We start from the raw sequence: 14639 nt of genomic DNA on the forward strand, positions 1-14639 counted from the left end.
GAAGTATATAAATAAGGTTTTTGGTCCTATTGAAAAGATCAATCTGTAAGACACATTACAAGTAGCCCTTGAGAAGAGTGTGAACCTGAATCCCACATTGAATATGCATCATTCTTTTGTGAAGGCATGTGTTGATTCGAGGACAGATCTCAAACAATTTGGATCCAAAATAACAATAGTTATATTTATTCATTTGAGGAAGTTGTCAGAACTAATTTGTCTAATTCAATTACAGGAAGGCAAGGATAGTATTCATGAGTGTACAGATAAGTGGAAGGGATCGAGAGATTTCAGTAAAATAGAGAGTCAGAGACTCCAAAACAATTGCCTTGTACGAGAGTGTGAAGAGCTGGAGAATTTTGAAATTTGAATATCTTTGATTGAGGATTTTCTCTAGGAATATCAAAGGTGGCTCACAAAGATTGAGAAATAGAGGGATGATGCATTGTTATGGATTGAACACATTGAGAAATTCATTGACAGCATGAACATCCAAGTGTACCAAGTTGAGAATCAGACCAAGTTATGTAAGGTAGATGTGATAGCATAGAAATTTGTAGCTACAGTGGTCGCAATCAAGATCTAAGAGGGCATCCAGTCGATGTTCACGTGTAAGTGACACATGGAGGATATCATGATAGGGAAGCGTCAGATTGAGGATTCTGAGGCTGGTTTCATGAAATTTTGTAAGAAACAAGAGTGGAGGCTTTATGCTTTGCACTTACCTAGTTATGAGGAAGTCCTTGAGGTAACAGAAAGATTCTGCAAAGCACACTGGGAAAATTCCCAGAAGACTAACTGCAAGAATTTCACACTTGGTCAATTTTGACGCTTAGTCATTTTTTGGACTGTACATTTTTGGACGTGAGCTAACTCAAAATTGGGCTGCAATGTGGCACCTACCACTTTTTGATATTCAATTCTATAGGCATGGAGTGACCTCCAAAATTCATGGAACTTAGTCAAATTTTGAAGGTGAATTTTTTGGACTTCACTATGACCTCTAAAATTTGAGGGATGTGACGTGTGTCAAAGAGATGCATGTTGGGGCTTTTTTTGGTCGTCTTGCATGTTTGTTTGGGGTGGTATTTGCATGTGTTTGGGATATCAATCAGTTGCATACATGAAGGGGGATTCATATGATGGATTCAAGGTAAAAATATCAAAGTCAAGTAGAACTCAAGTTAAAGAACGGTGGAAACTATAGCTCATTTTCTTCCATCTTTGGGTGGATTTGTGTTTGTATTTACATTTGCATGTAAATAGATGTAAATATGTGCATAATAGTTAGTAGTTCATTTAGGAGTATTTTTGCATTATAAAATAATAGATTTTATTTTATTTTTTCATTTCATACATGATTGAAATTCTAGTTATAGGTTTCTTAATTTTGAAGATAAAGCACTATACAAAAAAAAAAATAGTACAATCAGGGTCCATATTTTTTGTAGTAAAGCTATATGTAATTGATGCTTCATTCGTGATGTGGGTTCTCTTCTATTTATGAGAAATTTATGAATAAGTGATGCTAAATTATGAATTTTAGAGCATTGGTTGTGAATTATTGTAATTTACAACTATAGACAGTCAATTAGTTTGGAGTTAATCATTGTTGTGATTTTCTTGTTGTGACAAATCATTGGGAAGATTTCTTCATTTATGCTTCAAGATAATTTTGTCTCATGCACGCACATTCGTAGTGGCTTCATGATTTGATGAATTGCATTGGTAGAATTAAAAATATAAACTAATTTCCTTTCATAGAATTATGTTTCACTGGAAAAACTTAAATATACCCAAAAAAATGGTGTTACTAAATGGTTTTGTTGCAAAGGTTGCCTTATGAGAATTTACATCATCTTCAATTGGTCTACCAAGTAGTTGACAAATGGCCTAAATGAACCTTGGGAATAATTTTATTATTTTTTCAAGAGGGGAATTTGCATCTCAAATTCATGTCTCATGTAAAAACAACGTTCGACACTAATCTTCCAAATAGACTAAAGAATATCAACTTATAAGATAGAGAAAAAAACATTGTAGTTTCTTGTTTAAGGCTCACTATATTTTCGAGTATTTTGGTGAGGAATATATTCCTATGAACGGACAAACCAAGAGGCTCCATATTTCTTTAGCTAACAAACAATAAAAAATTAATTGCATGATAGTTTCAAGAGTTCTGTAGAAAGGATAGAAGTTTAATTCACCACTATGATGCTTCGTAGGCACTCTCAGCAAAAGGAGTTTCTATAAGAAGGAAAAAAAATTCATTTTTTGAGTCATCAAGATACCCCACAACTTATCCACATAGATTTGCTACTAGGAGGAATCAAATGCGAGAAATTATCATTGTTATTTTTTAAAAAGGAATAGATGTCCTTGGTTCTGATGGTAGAAAGTAGAGTATCATTGGTATATCGATAGGAGAGAGACCTCATCTCATTGAAGTCACGAGACCTAAGGAGTGAAAGTTATTAGCAGTAGGTTTTAAGGACGAATAAGTTTGTATTACTCATGGGGAATGTCAAATTTGGTTAGGGCTCCCTATTCAATAAGTTGTTTGTCAAAGATAACATTTATCATCACCCTTCTCCCTTTATTAGCCTAATGTCTTGTTGAAAAACCTTGCAAGAGGGAAAGGGGTTTGTCTTTTTGTACTAAATTCCACAAAATAGACTACTTGCCATAGATTGAATTGTCCACTGTTATAATATCTATACTAGATATAAGATGCCTCACTAATTCTCAGCCTTCCATATGGCTTTAAGAACATCTGGACCATTCGGCCTTACACGGAATGAGCATGTAACAAGGTGACACAAGGGAAGCCCTTTCCAAGAAGGGCCTTTGAGGGGAGCTCCTCTACTAATATTATTTCTAATCAATATTTTCCAAGGTTTAGAACTTTGTGTTCCTTTATAGACCCATTTGTTAGAGAGGGAAAGCTTTTGGGTCTTAAGAGCCCAACCTTCCTGCTCATGGTACATAATTTCCATTTCCAATTCATTGCAAGATGTTGACAATATATATGATAGGCTAAGTTACTGAGAGGGGAGGGGTGAATCAATAACTTATAAAATTTGATCCTTATTTACCAATTAATCCTTCATGTGTGTTCTAATCTAATTGTATGCATGAATAACTGAAAACATCAAAACATTCATAACACTTTGACACACAATTTGGTGACCCAGAAACCTTCTAAATAGAAAGTAAAACTGGGGTGGGGATGATACCCACAAGCTTTAGTACTACAGTATAAAGTTGGTCTGTTAAGGCTTACAATGATCACTTATGATGATCTGCCCTGTTAGGAGCAATAAGAACTGCTAGATCCACCTTGGAAAAGGATTTACAAACAGTATGCACTCGGTAAAGAGATTCACAAAAGACTGTTAAATCTACATTGTGAAAGGATTTAACTGATCCACCTGTTAGGATGAAACAGTGGCTAAACTCTGATCTGCAACTTGGCTTTGTTGAATGAGATTCCTTTGAGTGTAATGATCACCTTGCTATGATAGATAAATATTTGTTGCTCCTTATACTGTTATAGCCTTTTATTTTGCACTTCTGCTCTTCTCTGCTTGATATCTTATTTCATATCTATTTTTTGGATGTGATACTATACATTACATATATACCAATCCAATTTACAAATCAACAAAGTTGGCTACAATACAAGTTTACACAAAGTCAGCCCAAACTACAGGAACTCAAGTTCTGAAGACTAGCTCGGTGAGGTTTTGATACTCGGCATTATCATGCATTCGATAGATGTAGAAGCTCAATCCATATTGATCACTCTCAAGTAGTCTTAAACTCGGTTTGCACTGGTAACTCGATGAATACTGTGAAACTTGGCATATAAACTAAATCACTTGATTCATACTGCATAGCTCGAAAAATGTTATCACTACGAGCTCGGTATAAACTGAATCACTCGGTTAACACTGAGTGGCTTAGTCAACACTGGATTCACATCGCTATAACTGTGAACTCAATAAGCATTGCGCAACTCAGTTTGCACTGAGGAACTTGGTAAACGTTATGAAGCTCAGTTTACACTACTGATCATCATTATGGTAGAAACTGCTCGGCACAAACTAAATATTGTCCCTTGGATTTGGTAGAAACTGTAGAACTCGATAGAGACTGAAATTCTTGGTTAACTCAGTTAACTGTTCAATACGCTCGGTAGATACTTACAATTTGAATAAGTGTGTCACTAATAACAAACATGACTGTAATGTCAACAATCTCCCCCTTTGGCATTAGTGACAAAACACTTATTAGGCAAAACTGAATTTCAAGAACACTATTTATTCATCACCTTGTGTCTCCAACTCGATAGAGTACTCTATTTTTTAGATTTTTCAAAATTGTTTTTGTAGAAGATGTATCTCTGAGTTTTTCTACATATATAATGCTCCCCCATACATATATACAATATACTTTACATCTTTTCACATCTGATATATCCATTTTCTCCCCCTTTATATATACTTCCCCTTTATAGTATACATCTTCTCTACAATATACATCTTCTCCCCCTTTTTGACATTAATTCCAAAGATGTATGCTATATAATATACAAAAATGTCAAAATGTGACAAGAAATGGGAATGTACCTTTAAAATCAGTGTCATTGTCTTGTCCCAATTTTTTTGCAACACCTTGCATGTGTGCAATGCAACTTGAACTTCTGCTAAAAGTTCTATCATTTGATCTACAATTGAGAAGTTGTTATCATGGATGAGCGTTTTGGCATGTGCAATATGTTTCTGCAATGCATCCATGTTTGGGAGAATCATGCCCTAAATGTCTACTTGTGTAGCTTTTATTCTGGCTTCTTCTCTTAGCAACTATGTCTGCATATCAGTTAAGAATCTGATCTTTAAGTAGTGGTTAGAGCTATAACTTAGGTCAAGTTGCAATTTTTGTGCACTTGCCTACAAATCTTCATCAATCTTTAACAGTTTATCTCTTATTTCCTTGGTGAAAATTGATGTATCGCAAGGTTTACCGAATAATGAAGACACATTGTTGCAAGAGGTCTCCAATGAGCTTAGAATAGTAGATAGATCTACTTAATGAATAGAAATCTTTTGAGCAATAAGTTCCAAAACTTTATTCTCAAATTTCTTCTCCACTCTCTGCAACAATTTCTCCTGTCCATTCAAATATTCGTTGAATTTTTGGACTACCTCTACTAATTGAATCAAAATTTGGTTGAGAAGTGTCAACCTCTATGTTTAATGCCTTTTCTAGGATATTATTTGCATTTCAATTATTTGAAATTCTTTATTTCTTTCTTCTCTAAGCCTATGTTGCTTAGCTTTCTTCTGAAGGAGTTCTCCAAATATATGCATTTGATCAGGGTTAAAATTGGAGATGTCCCAATTTGGAATAACAATCTCCTCATCAAGATCAATTTCTTATTCTTTCTCTTTTCCTTTATTCAAAAAGTTTGTACTTGATTGAGGCTTGGTCTCAACTCTCTTTGCACTTATTAGTTGCATGCTAGGAATGGAAACAATGGTAGAGATAGTAAGACTAGTTGAAAAAGTAGATACTATGCTTATTATTGAAATACCAATTGTTGAAATACCTAGTATAACCAAAACTAATGTAGAGGGAAGTGTTGACTACTTGGTTGATGAAGTGCTTGTCACTTATGTCAATGAAGTACTAAGTTGAACAGGTGCAAAAAATGATTGAGTGTTTGTACTTACAGTGTTTGACACAATCAATCTTGTAGTGGCTTTCTCTTGGCTTGATGTTTTCAATGTTTCTCTTGAAGAATGAGGAAGTGAGGCTATGACCACTACTACAATTTTCTCAAGGTCAGTGTCCTCTATGTTCTAAACATCAGGTAAATCTTCCCTGATAGCTTCCTATCCCTATTCCTCTTCCTCATCATCTACATTGTCATAATGAGTAACTTCTTCATTATCAATTTCCTCATCTTTTTCATGTTCATCATCATCTTCATCCTTGTCACTGACATGAACCACAAAATCACTTTCCTTGTGAAGATTGAAAATGTTCTTCCATGTGTTGGTGGCATTCCTTACCACATGTTCAATGTCATTTATCAATATAAGACAAGTGTTGAATCTCAAGGTAAGCTTTTCTTCATTCTTCTTTAATGATTCTTTTACTTCCTTATCATTCGAACTCGTCATGAGTTGCCTCAGGGTTTGCTCATATATGTCCTTAGCAGTTTTCATAGCATTCTCCCATCTTGGCTTTATCTTCTCGATCAGATCACTTGGAATCTGTTGAACAAGCTGGTCTGGGGAATATTTCCACTTACCTGTTTTAGACATTATCGTGTCTTCTATTTGTTTTTGCTCCTCTATAGTTCTAGTCTCATACGTTAGTGATTTAAAGTTTGTTATGTCAAGTCCTGAGTCCATTTCCTTTAACCTTTCCTGAAAGGTGGGTGGAGATCTTTTAAAGATCACGTCGATCACATCTCCTCCTTCTTTATCAAGTTTCTTCCTAGATGCCTCCTCATGAACACAGCAATAGATGGTTTGGAAGGCTTGGTTATTATAACCTTTCCTTTCTTCTTTATAGACTCTTCTTCCTCTGATTTCTCTTCACCTTCTACTTCATCATCCTTAATGTCATCTCCCTTGCCTTCGGTCAACAGAAGAGTGGAGTTGGTTTTTAATTTTGCAATTCTCTTCTTCCCTTTGTTGACTGCCTGAGGGAGCTTTATTTCAAGTTCTATTATGGCCTTTGCTTCATCATAGGTGACAAAGTATGCAGCTTTAGGGTCAATAGGCTCATTAATCAATGTTTCAATAATGTCCTTGGTTTCATCAATGTTAACCTCATAACCTAGAGGCTTAACCCATACAATTCTCAATCTAACTGCCTGAATATATACTTTCACTATCAACCATGAAACAAACATCATCTTCGTAATCATCAACGAGTTTCTTTGGTTTCTTGAATCTATTATTCATCTTGTCCTTAAATGCATCAAAGTAATTATCCATAATACTCACATAGTTTTCTCCCATTTCAACTATATATTAATTACTCTGATAAAGAGCAGGTACATCCTTCCTCCATACGACTATACCTTTAGATGAGAAGAACTTTTGCACATAGAAAAATAGACAAGTTAAGAGTGAACCAAACTTACAAGGATTGTTCTTTGAAGTTTGTATACTCTCCATATTCGTGTTGAATTGGCTTAGCATCAACTTGGCAAGGTCAAGTGATATGTTATTCTTGACCACTTTGTATGCAAGATCCTTGGCTCTAATGGTAGAAAGCAAAGTATCATTGGTCTATCGATAGGAGAGAAACCTCATCTCATTGAAGTCATGGGAATTGAGGAGTGAAAGGTATTAGTAGGAGGCTTTAAGGATGAATAATTTTGTACTACTCATGGGAAATGTCAAATTTGGTTAGGGTTCCCTATTCAATAAGTTGTCCATCAAAGATAACATATATCATCGCCATTATCCCTTTATTAGACTAGTGTCTTGTTGAACAACCTTGCAAGAGGGACAGGGCTTTGTCTTTGTGTACTAAATTCGACAAAATAGACTACTTGCCATAGATTGAATTGTGCACTGTTATAATATACTAGATATAAGATGCCTCACTAATTCCTAGTCCTTCCATATGGCTTTAAGAACATCTGGACCATTTGGCCTTACAGGGAATGAACATGTAACAAGGTCACACAAGGGAAGCCTTTCCAAGAAGGGCCTTTGAGGGGAGCTCCTCTACTAATATTATTTCTAATCAATATTTTCCAAGGTTTAGAACTTTGCATTCCTTTATAGACCCATTTGTTAGAGAGGGAAAGCCTTTGGGTCTTAAGATCCCAGCCTTCCTGCTCATGGTACACCATTTCCATTTCCAATTCATTGCAAGATGTTGGAAACATATAAAATAGGCTAAGTTACTAAGAGGGGAGGAATGAATCAGTTACTTATAAAACTTAATCCTTATTTACTAATTAATCCATCATGTGTGTTTTGATCTAATTATATGCATGAATAACTGAAAACATCAAAACATTCATAACACTTTGACACACAATTTGGTGACCGAGAATCCTTCCAAATAGAAAGTAAAATTGGGGTGGGGACGATACCCACAAGCTTTAGTATTGCAATATAAAATTGGCCTATTAAGGCTTACAATGATCACTTCTAATGATCTGCCCTGTTAAGAGCAATAAGGACTGCTAGGTCCACCTTGAAAAAGAATTTACAAACATGCAATAAAGTATACACTCGATAAAGAGATTTACAAAAGGCTGTTAAGTCTACCTTGTGAAAGGATTTAACTGATCCACCTGTTAGGATGAAACAGTGGATGATCTCTGATCTACAACTTGGCTTTGTTGAATGAGATTCCTTTGAGTATAATGATCATCTTGCTATGATAGATAAATCTTTGCTACTCCTTATATTGTTGTAGCCTTGTATTTCACACTTTTGCTCTTCTCTGTTTGATATCTTATTTTATATATATTTTTTGGATGTGATACAATACATTACATATATACTAATCCAATTTACAAATCAATAAAATTGGCTATAATACAAGTTTACACAAAATACACGAAGTCGGCTCAAACTGCAAGAACTCGGGTTCTGAAGACCAGCTCGGTGAGGTTTTGATACTCAGCATCCACAGTCAATGCTTGGCATCGTCATGCATTCGGTAGGCGTAGAAGCTCGGTCCATAGTGATCACTTCTAAGTAGTCTTAAACTTGATCTGCAATGGTGACTTGGTGAATACTGTGAAACTTGACAAATAAACTGAATCACTTGATTCATACAACATAGCTCGGTAAATGCTATCACTACGAGCTCGGTATAAACTGAATCACTTGGTTAACACTGAGTGGCTCAGTCAACACTAGTTTCACATCACTGTAAATGTGAACTCGATAAGCACTGCACAACTCAATTTGCATTGAGGAACTTGGTAAACCTTATGAAGCTCAATTTACACTGCTAATCACCATTATGGTAGAAACTGCTCGATGCAAACTAAATATTGTCCCTTGGATTCGGTAGCAACTGTAGAACTCGGTAGAGACTGAAATGCTTGGTTAACTCTATTAACTTTTCAATATGCTTGATAGATACTTACAATCTAAATAAGTGTGTGTCACTAATAACAAACATGACTGTAATGTCAATAATTTTTTACCCCCTTTTTCATCTAACTATAGAAAATTCTTTTCATCTGACTATAGAAAATTCTTGATTTGCTTATGAATATAATTGAATTGTTATTGGTTTAAAAGACAAAATGAAGTGTAATAAATATTGTTGATGAACATATCTTTTGACAAACGTGGTATCTACCTGCCAAAGACACCAAATGTTTGTTTAATCTTCTCAACTTCTTATCAAGTTTATGTCTAACCCAATGCCACATTTATTTCAAGTTGGGGCAAACACAAAAGGAAATTCCCAAATATCTAATTAGATGCTTGGAGCTCCCCCATTTCAACACATGCTTGGGTGAGGGGGTGTCTTCCCAGCCTAAAAGAATAGACTTTGAGATGGATATTTTTCTACCCTGGGCTTTTTAAAAGATATTTTGTCCATTAATCTATTCATGTTATCATCTTCTAGACTTATTGATATCTTCATGTTATCATCTTCTAGAGAAAATAGGAAAGATGTATCATCGACAAATTGAAGTCTAACTAAATCATCCCCAATAGGTATAATAACACCTTGAACTCTAGGGAAAATAACATCATCCATTGAAGAGGAAAAGAGAGTGTCTGCAGCAAAAACAAATAAGGTAGGAGCTAGTGGATAGTCCTTCCTAATGGACCTAGAAAGAATGAGAAGGTTTTTTTGACATCTGCAAATATCCATCCTAGCATTAGCATCTTTCAAGAGGGTTCAAATCATGTGCTAAAAGTTATTGGGAACTCCAAGCCTATCAAGCATCATGAAAATAAATTCTCATTCTCTCTTGTCATAAGCCATCTCATAATCAATTAACATCATATAGACCTGCTAATTAGAACCTTTTGCTTGGCTCATTGTCTCCCAATAGACAAGCAGACTTTCTCAAACTTGTACTAATTTGACAAAACCTATCTAGGTGGGGTTAATCACAAATGGGAGGATATCTTCAAATCTTTTGGCTAGGATTTTAGCAAGGATTTTATGAGACATTGAGAATAATTATAGATCTCTAGTTCTTAATAAGGGACTTATCCCCTTTTTTATGAATCATTTTGATGATTCATGCATTTATGTCACTCCCAAGGGAACCTTGAGAAGAGGTTTCTTCATCAAACTTGGGCAGTTCCTCCCTAGTCTAGTGGATATTATGCTTGTAGAACTCCCTAAGCTTTAGGAACCAATTTGATGATTCATGCATTTATGTCACTCCCAAGGTAACCTTGAGAAAAGGCTTCTTCATAAAACTTGAGCAATTTCTCCCCATCTAGTGAATATTATGCTTGTAGAACTCCTTGGGAAGCCCATCAAGTCTTGAAGGAGGTTGGCATCCTCAACCTTGACTTTTGGGGGAATGGTGTTTTTTATCTACTCTCTAGCTTTTGTCATTGCCTCTCTTGAATCCTCAAAAGTAAATACCTCATTGTGCAAGTGGTAGAAAGATGAGGAGATCTCTTGTTGTTATGTAAGATTAACACCCTCTTCCCACGAGCTATCAATTCTCTCCTTAGCTTCCTCTTTTTCAACAACTGAGACAATTAAGCCTTTCTCTAAACTTGGCCCCTTGAATTTTGCCATTTTCGATCCTTCTCGAAGAGTTCTTATGCTTGAGTATGGTCTTTAGTAGCATTCAAGTTAGGGGGGTTGTTCTAAATATCCTCCTCTACAACCAATAATTGCTCATGTTGAATATTGCTTGGTATCTAGTATCTTTGGGTAGTTTTTTATCCACCGATTGGAACACATTTCTTCCAAGAATGTGTCTTGACCCCAATTATCAATAGCAAAGTTATCTTAATAAGATCATGAATTAAATTGCTTAATGATGGAGATAGCATTAAGAACTTCTTCACAATATAGCAAGGTTGAGTTCAAGGCAAATGATTCAGCTTGGTTTTGATACAATAGTAGACTCGTGTAAAATGTTTGCAACAATTTGGCAACAATCAAAAAATGAATAGGGAACCACTGTCACACAAGTACCTCTTGCTCCGTTGACAAATCTGAAAGAGTCTTTAATGGCATAAAAACTTTCTAATTTGTTGTAAATTATGTTCTTCCCTTGTTGATAGTCCACCGAGTAAACCAAACTTCTAGAGTATCAAGTTTATAACAAGGGGATCCAAAAGGTTGTGCTTGTTAATTTCATCCCCTTTCCAAGTGAACTTGTTTCTATTTGTTTTATCTTGAGGCCTTCCACCATATTAAAATCTCCTATAATGACCTGAAGGTATCTGATACAAGTTTCTATAACTAAACCCTATCTCTGTATTCACTTGGGGTGTATATTGAACAAATACCAAAGGTAAAAACTTCATCCTTCAAGACAACCTAATCTACTCTATTGTAGGCAAAGGAGGCCCTACTTGATAACAAAATTCTTCCACATAATTCATATTAGAATAGCATCTCCACCTCTAGCCTTACAATAATTAGTACTAAAGGATAGAGGATCTCTCCAAATACATTTTAAGATTGGTGTCCATGATAGCTTTGAGTTGTTGCAGTAGAAGGGCGCACATATTTTTATACAAGTTGCGATGTCTATTCACAATGTGTGAATATGTGGAGATTTTAATCCCCTAACCTTCCAAGATGCACACTTCAAATTCATGGGTAAATATACATTGGGGCTTCAAAGCTCTTATAGCACTTTGGCAAGGTCTTAGTTTATTACCAAGTTTAGAGTTTGTAGAACCTAGATGTCTGCCTCTCTTTTTAACCACCTCGAATTCAATAGTGTTCAACTCCCAAAGGAGATCTATTGATGTCTGAGACTTTGGATTTAGCTATATTTTTTAGGTATCTTTTTTTGCTTTGGATTCTTTTTGGTTTTCCTACCTCTAAGGGTGCCTTTGAGGGTTAAGAGAGCTTCAACGAATACATCCTCAAACATTAGATTTTGAGAAACATTAGATTTTGAGAAGCGAACAATGGCCCACTCCAAATCACCTACCTCATCTTGCTTTGACTAATAACATCTAGCAATTCAAGGAAACTAGCAAGGGCTCCACCACCATTATGAAGAAGATAATTAGTGTTATTTTAACCATGTCTAGTGTCAACAAACTAGGGGGATCCAACTTGTGATGAGGGATCAACAAGAATAACAATAGGGGAGAAGTTAAACAATCATTGACATTTGAATCATAAGTCTTTGATAGCCTAAGGGCTTCTCCGTAACCAAAATTAACAAGGTAAAGACCTTCCTACTCAATAAACACTATGGATTTCACTACTATCTCCTCCAAACGATCCACCCAATTTACTAGGAAAAGAAGTCAACTTGGCAGAGACCACCAACTTCCCATGGAATGGATGGGGTAATCAATAGTAGAGGATTCACCTATATCATGGAATCATAGGAGATTCTTATGTTCTTTACATAATATGTTTGTCTAACTCTTGAGCTTATCAGCAATGACATCCCTATGGATATCCTCCTTAAAACCAATGGCCTCAACGCATTTAGCAATATGGTGTGGATCTCGAGGTTTGTGTGGACGGTCAACATCTTGGCTCACAATGGCAAATTTTGACAACTTTTAGAGACAATGAAGTCTTATGCAATTGCGTTACAGAGTTTGAGGGGCTAATTTGAAGGCAAAGTTTTGGCTAGGCTATTCTTTTAAGACCAAACTAAGAGACAACATTGTTATTGACACTTGAATGGCTATAAGAGTTTAGAGTCAATTTCAAAAGGGTACAAATTCTCCTTTAATGGTCCTCTTTGCAACAAAGAAAGCATGCATTGAGTCCACCCAAAAATTTGATAGTAAAAGAGAATGCCATGATCCATTTCAATAACCAAGGAGTCGAGAAGATTTATGTCAAGGAAGATGGCAAGAAGTAGTATGGCATCCATACATGGTAAAAGAGAGGCAAATTCTTCCATCCTAATAACCCTTCCAACAATTTGATAGCTTTAGGAATCAAAATTCGAAAATAGGGCAGCAATTTTTTTATTATCACCTATCTAAAGCTTGAGAAGGCAATCACTTCCTATTGCCGTTAGCCAACCACAAAATAGCCCTAAATTTGCTAAAGCAAATGCTCCAAATATGTCTTTTAACTACTTTGTGATTCTAGGGTTTTAAAGAAAATAACAAACAAACATTTTTGTCTAACGAAACATATAATGAAACCCCTTCTCAATGTTCCATACTTGATGCATCCAATCATTTATAAAAGCACGCGAGGGTAACTTGGCAATGTTTTGGGCTGCCAAGAAAATAGTGATGTCCTTGAATTATTTTTGTCAGTTTTCTCATGCAATTGTTGATTACGTTTAACAAGGGGTTCTCATGCAAAGATTAGGTTTAACAAGGGTCATACCAAAGCCCTTACTTCTAGATTTTTCTTTGTTGCTCACTAGATAAACTCGCACATTGTTGCTTGGGCTTAGAACATCCATTAGCCATAAAATGAAGAAAAAAAACACGCAGTTAATAGGGGCCAAAGAGGACTGCCTCCCTACGAGTGGTCGAAAGACCACTCAAATGAGCAAGAGGCATCGAGATAGATTAATCAAAGTTGTAGAGCACGCTACAAACTACTCATGATTTCCTCATTGATAGATCAAAATAAAATTGTTTAAAAGTCATTTTTCTCTTGTTCTTTTTTCCGTAATGAAAGCTAGCAATTCAACAAGATTTGAAACAAAAAAAAAAACAAATATTACTATTGTAATCAAAGAGGCCACGTCCTAGTGAATTGAATTCAACACGATAGGGATATTATTGAGAGTAAGTTAAAAGATGTGACAGTAATTTGATGGCTAATGAAAATAAGGCTCCAACGTGTGACTTTTCAATACACTATCAAGATTCTCTTACGATAACAATGAGAAGGAAGATCGAAACTAAAAATCGAGCAGGGAATGGTTCAAAAGGAGGTTTGTCATCTCAAGTAAGTTTGATATACAACATGAGAAACAACGCTATTCTTATCTTGTTTGGCTCCCTTCATGAAGTAAGAGCAGGCAGAGCAATTGTCCTGATTTGCAAGTAATATTGAGTTTGACTCCGACTTCATTCATAACTTTGCAGATGCGTGACTATAGTTGATAAGAGTTTTTATCAATTTGCAGTAGGCTCGTGGATAATGGAACATGTTTGAAATTATAAGTAATGTTGGATAATCATGCAATTTGCCTAGACAGCAATTTAGGGTGGTTCCGAAGTGTAATAGTCAAATAATGTTGTTATTTATTTTTAATAATGTAAAGCTTAAGGCACATGTTGGAAAGTTAAGGTTCACATTTTTATTAAATTTAGTTACCTAAGATTAGAACTAAAGAAATACTCAGTTTGGAAGTTCCAATTCTGTAGGTTGGTTGGTTGGCACGAATCAACGGCTTTATAACCCATTCAATTGTACTGTGAAAAGAACACAAAGAATCATATACATGTATATTTTTATTTCAGCAAATATCGATTAACTTC

The sequence above is a fragment of the Cupressus sempervirens genome, chromosome 2 (assembly GCF_028749045.1).
Source record: "Cupressus sempervirens isolate cs-2001-9-10 chromosome 2, ASM2874904v1, whole genome shotgun sequence".
Classification (NCBI taxonomy): Eukaryota; Viridiplantae; Streptophyta; class Pinopsida; order Cupressales; family Cupressaceae; genus Cupressus; species Cupressus sempervirens.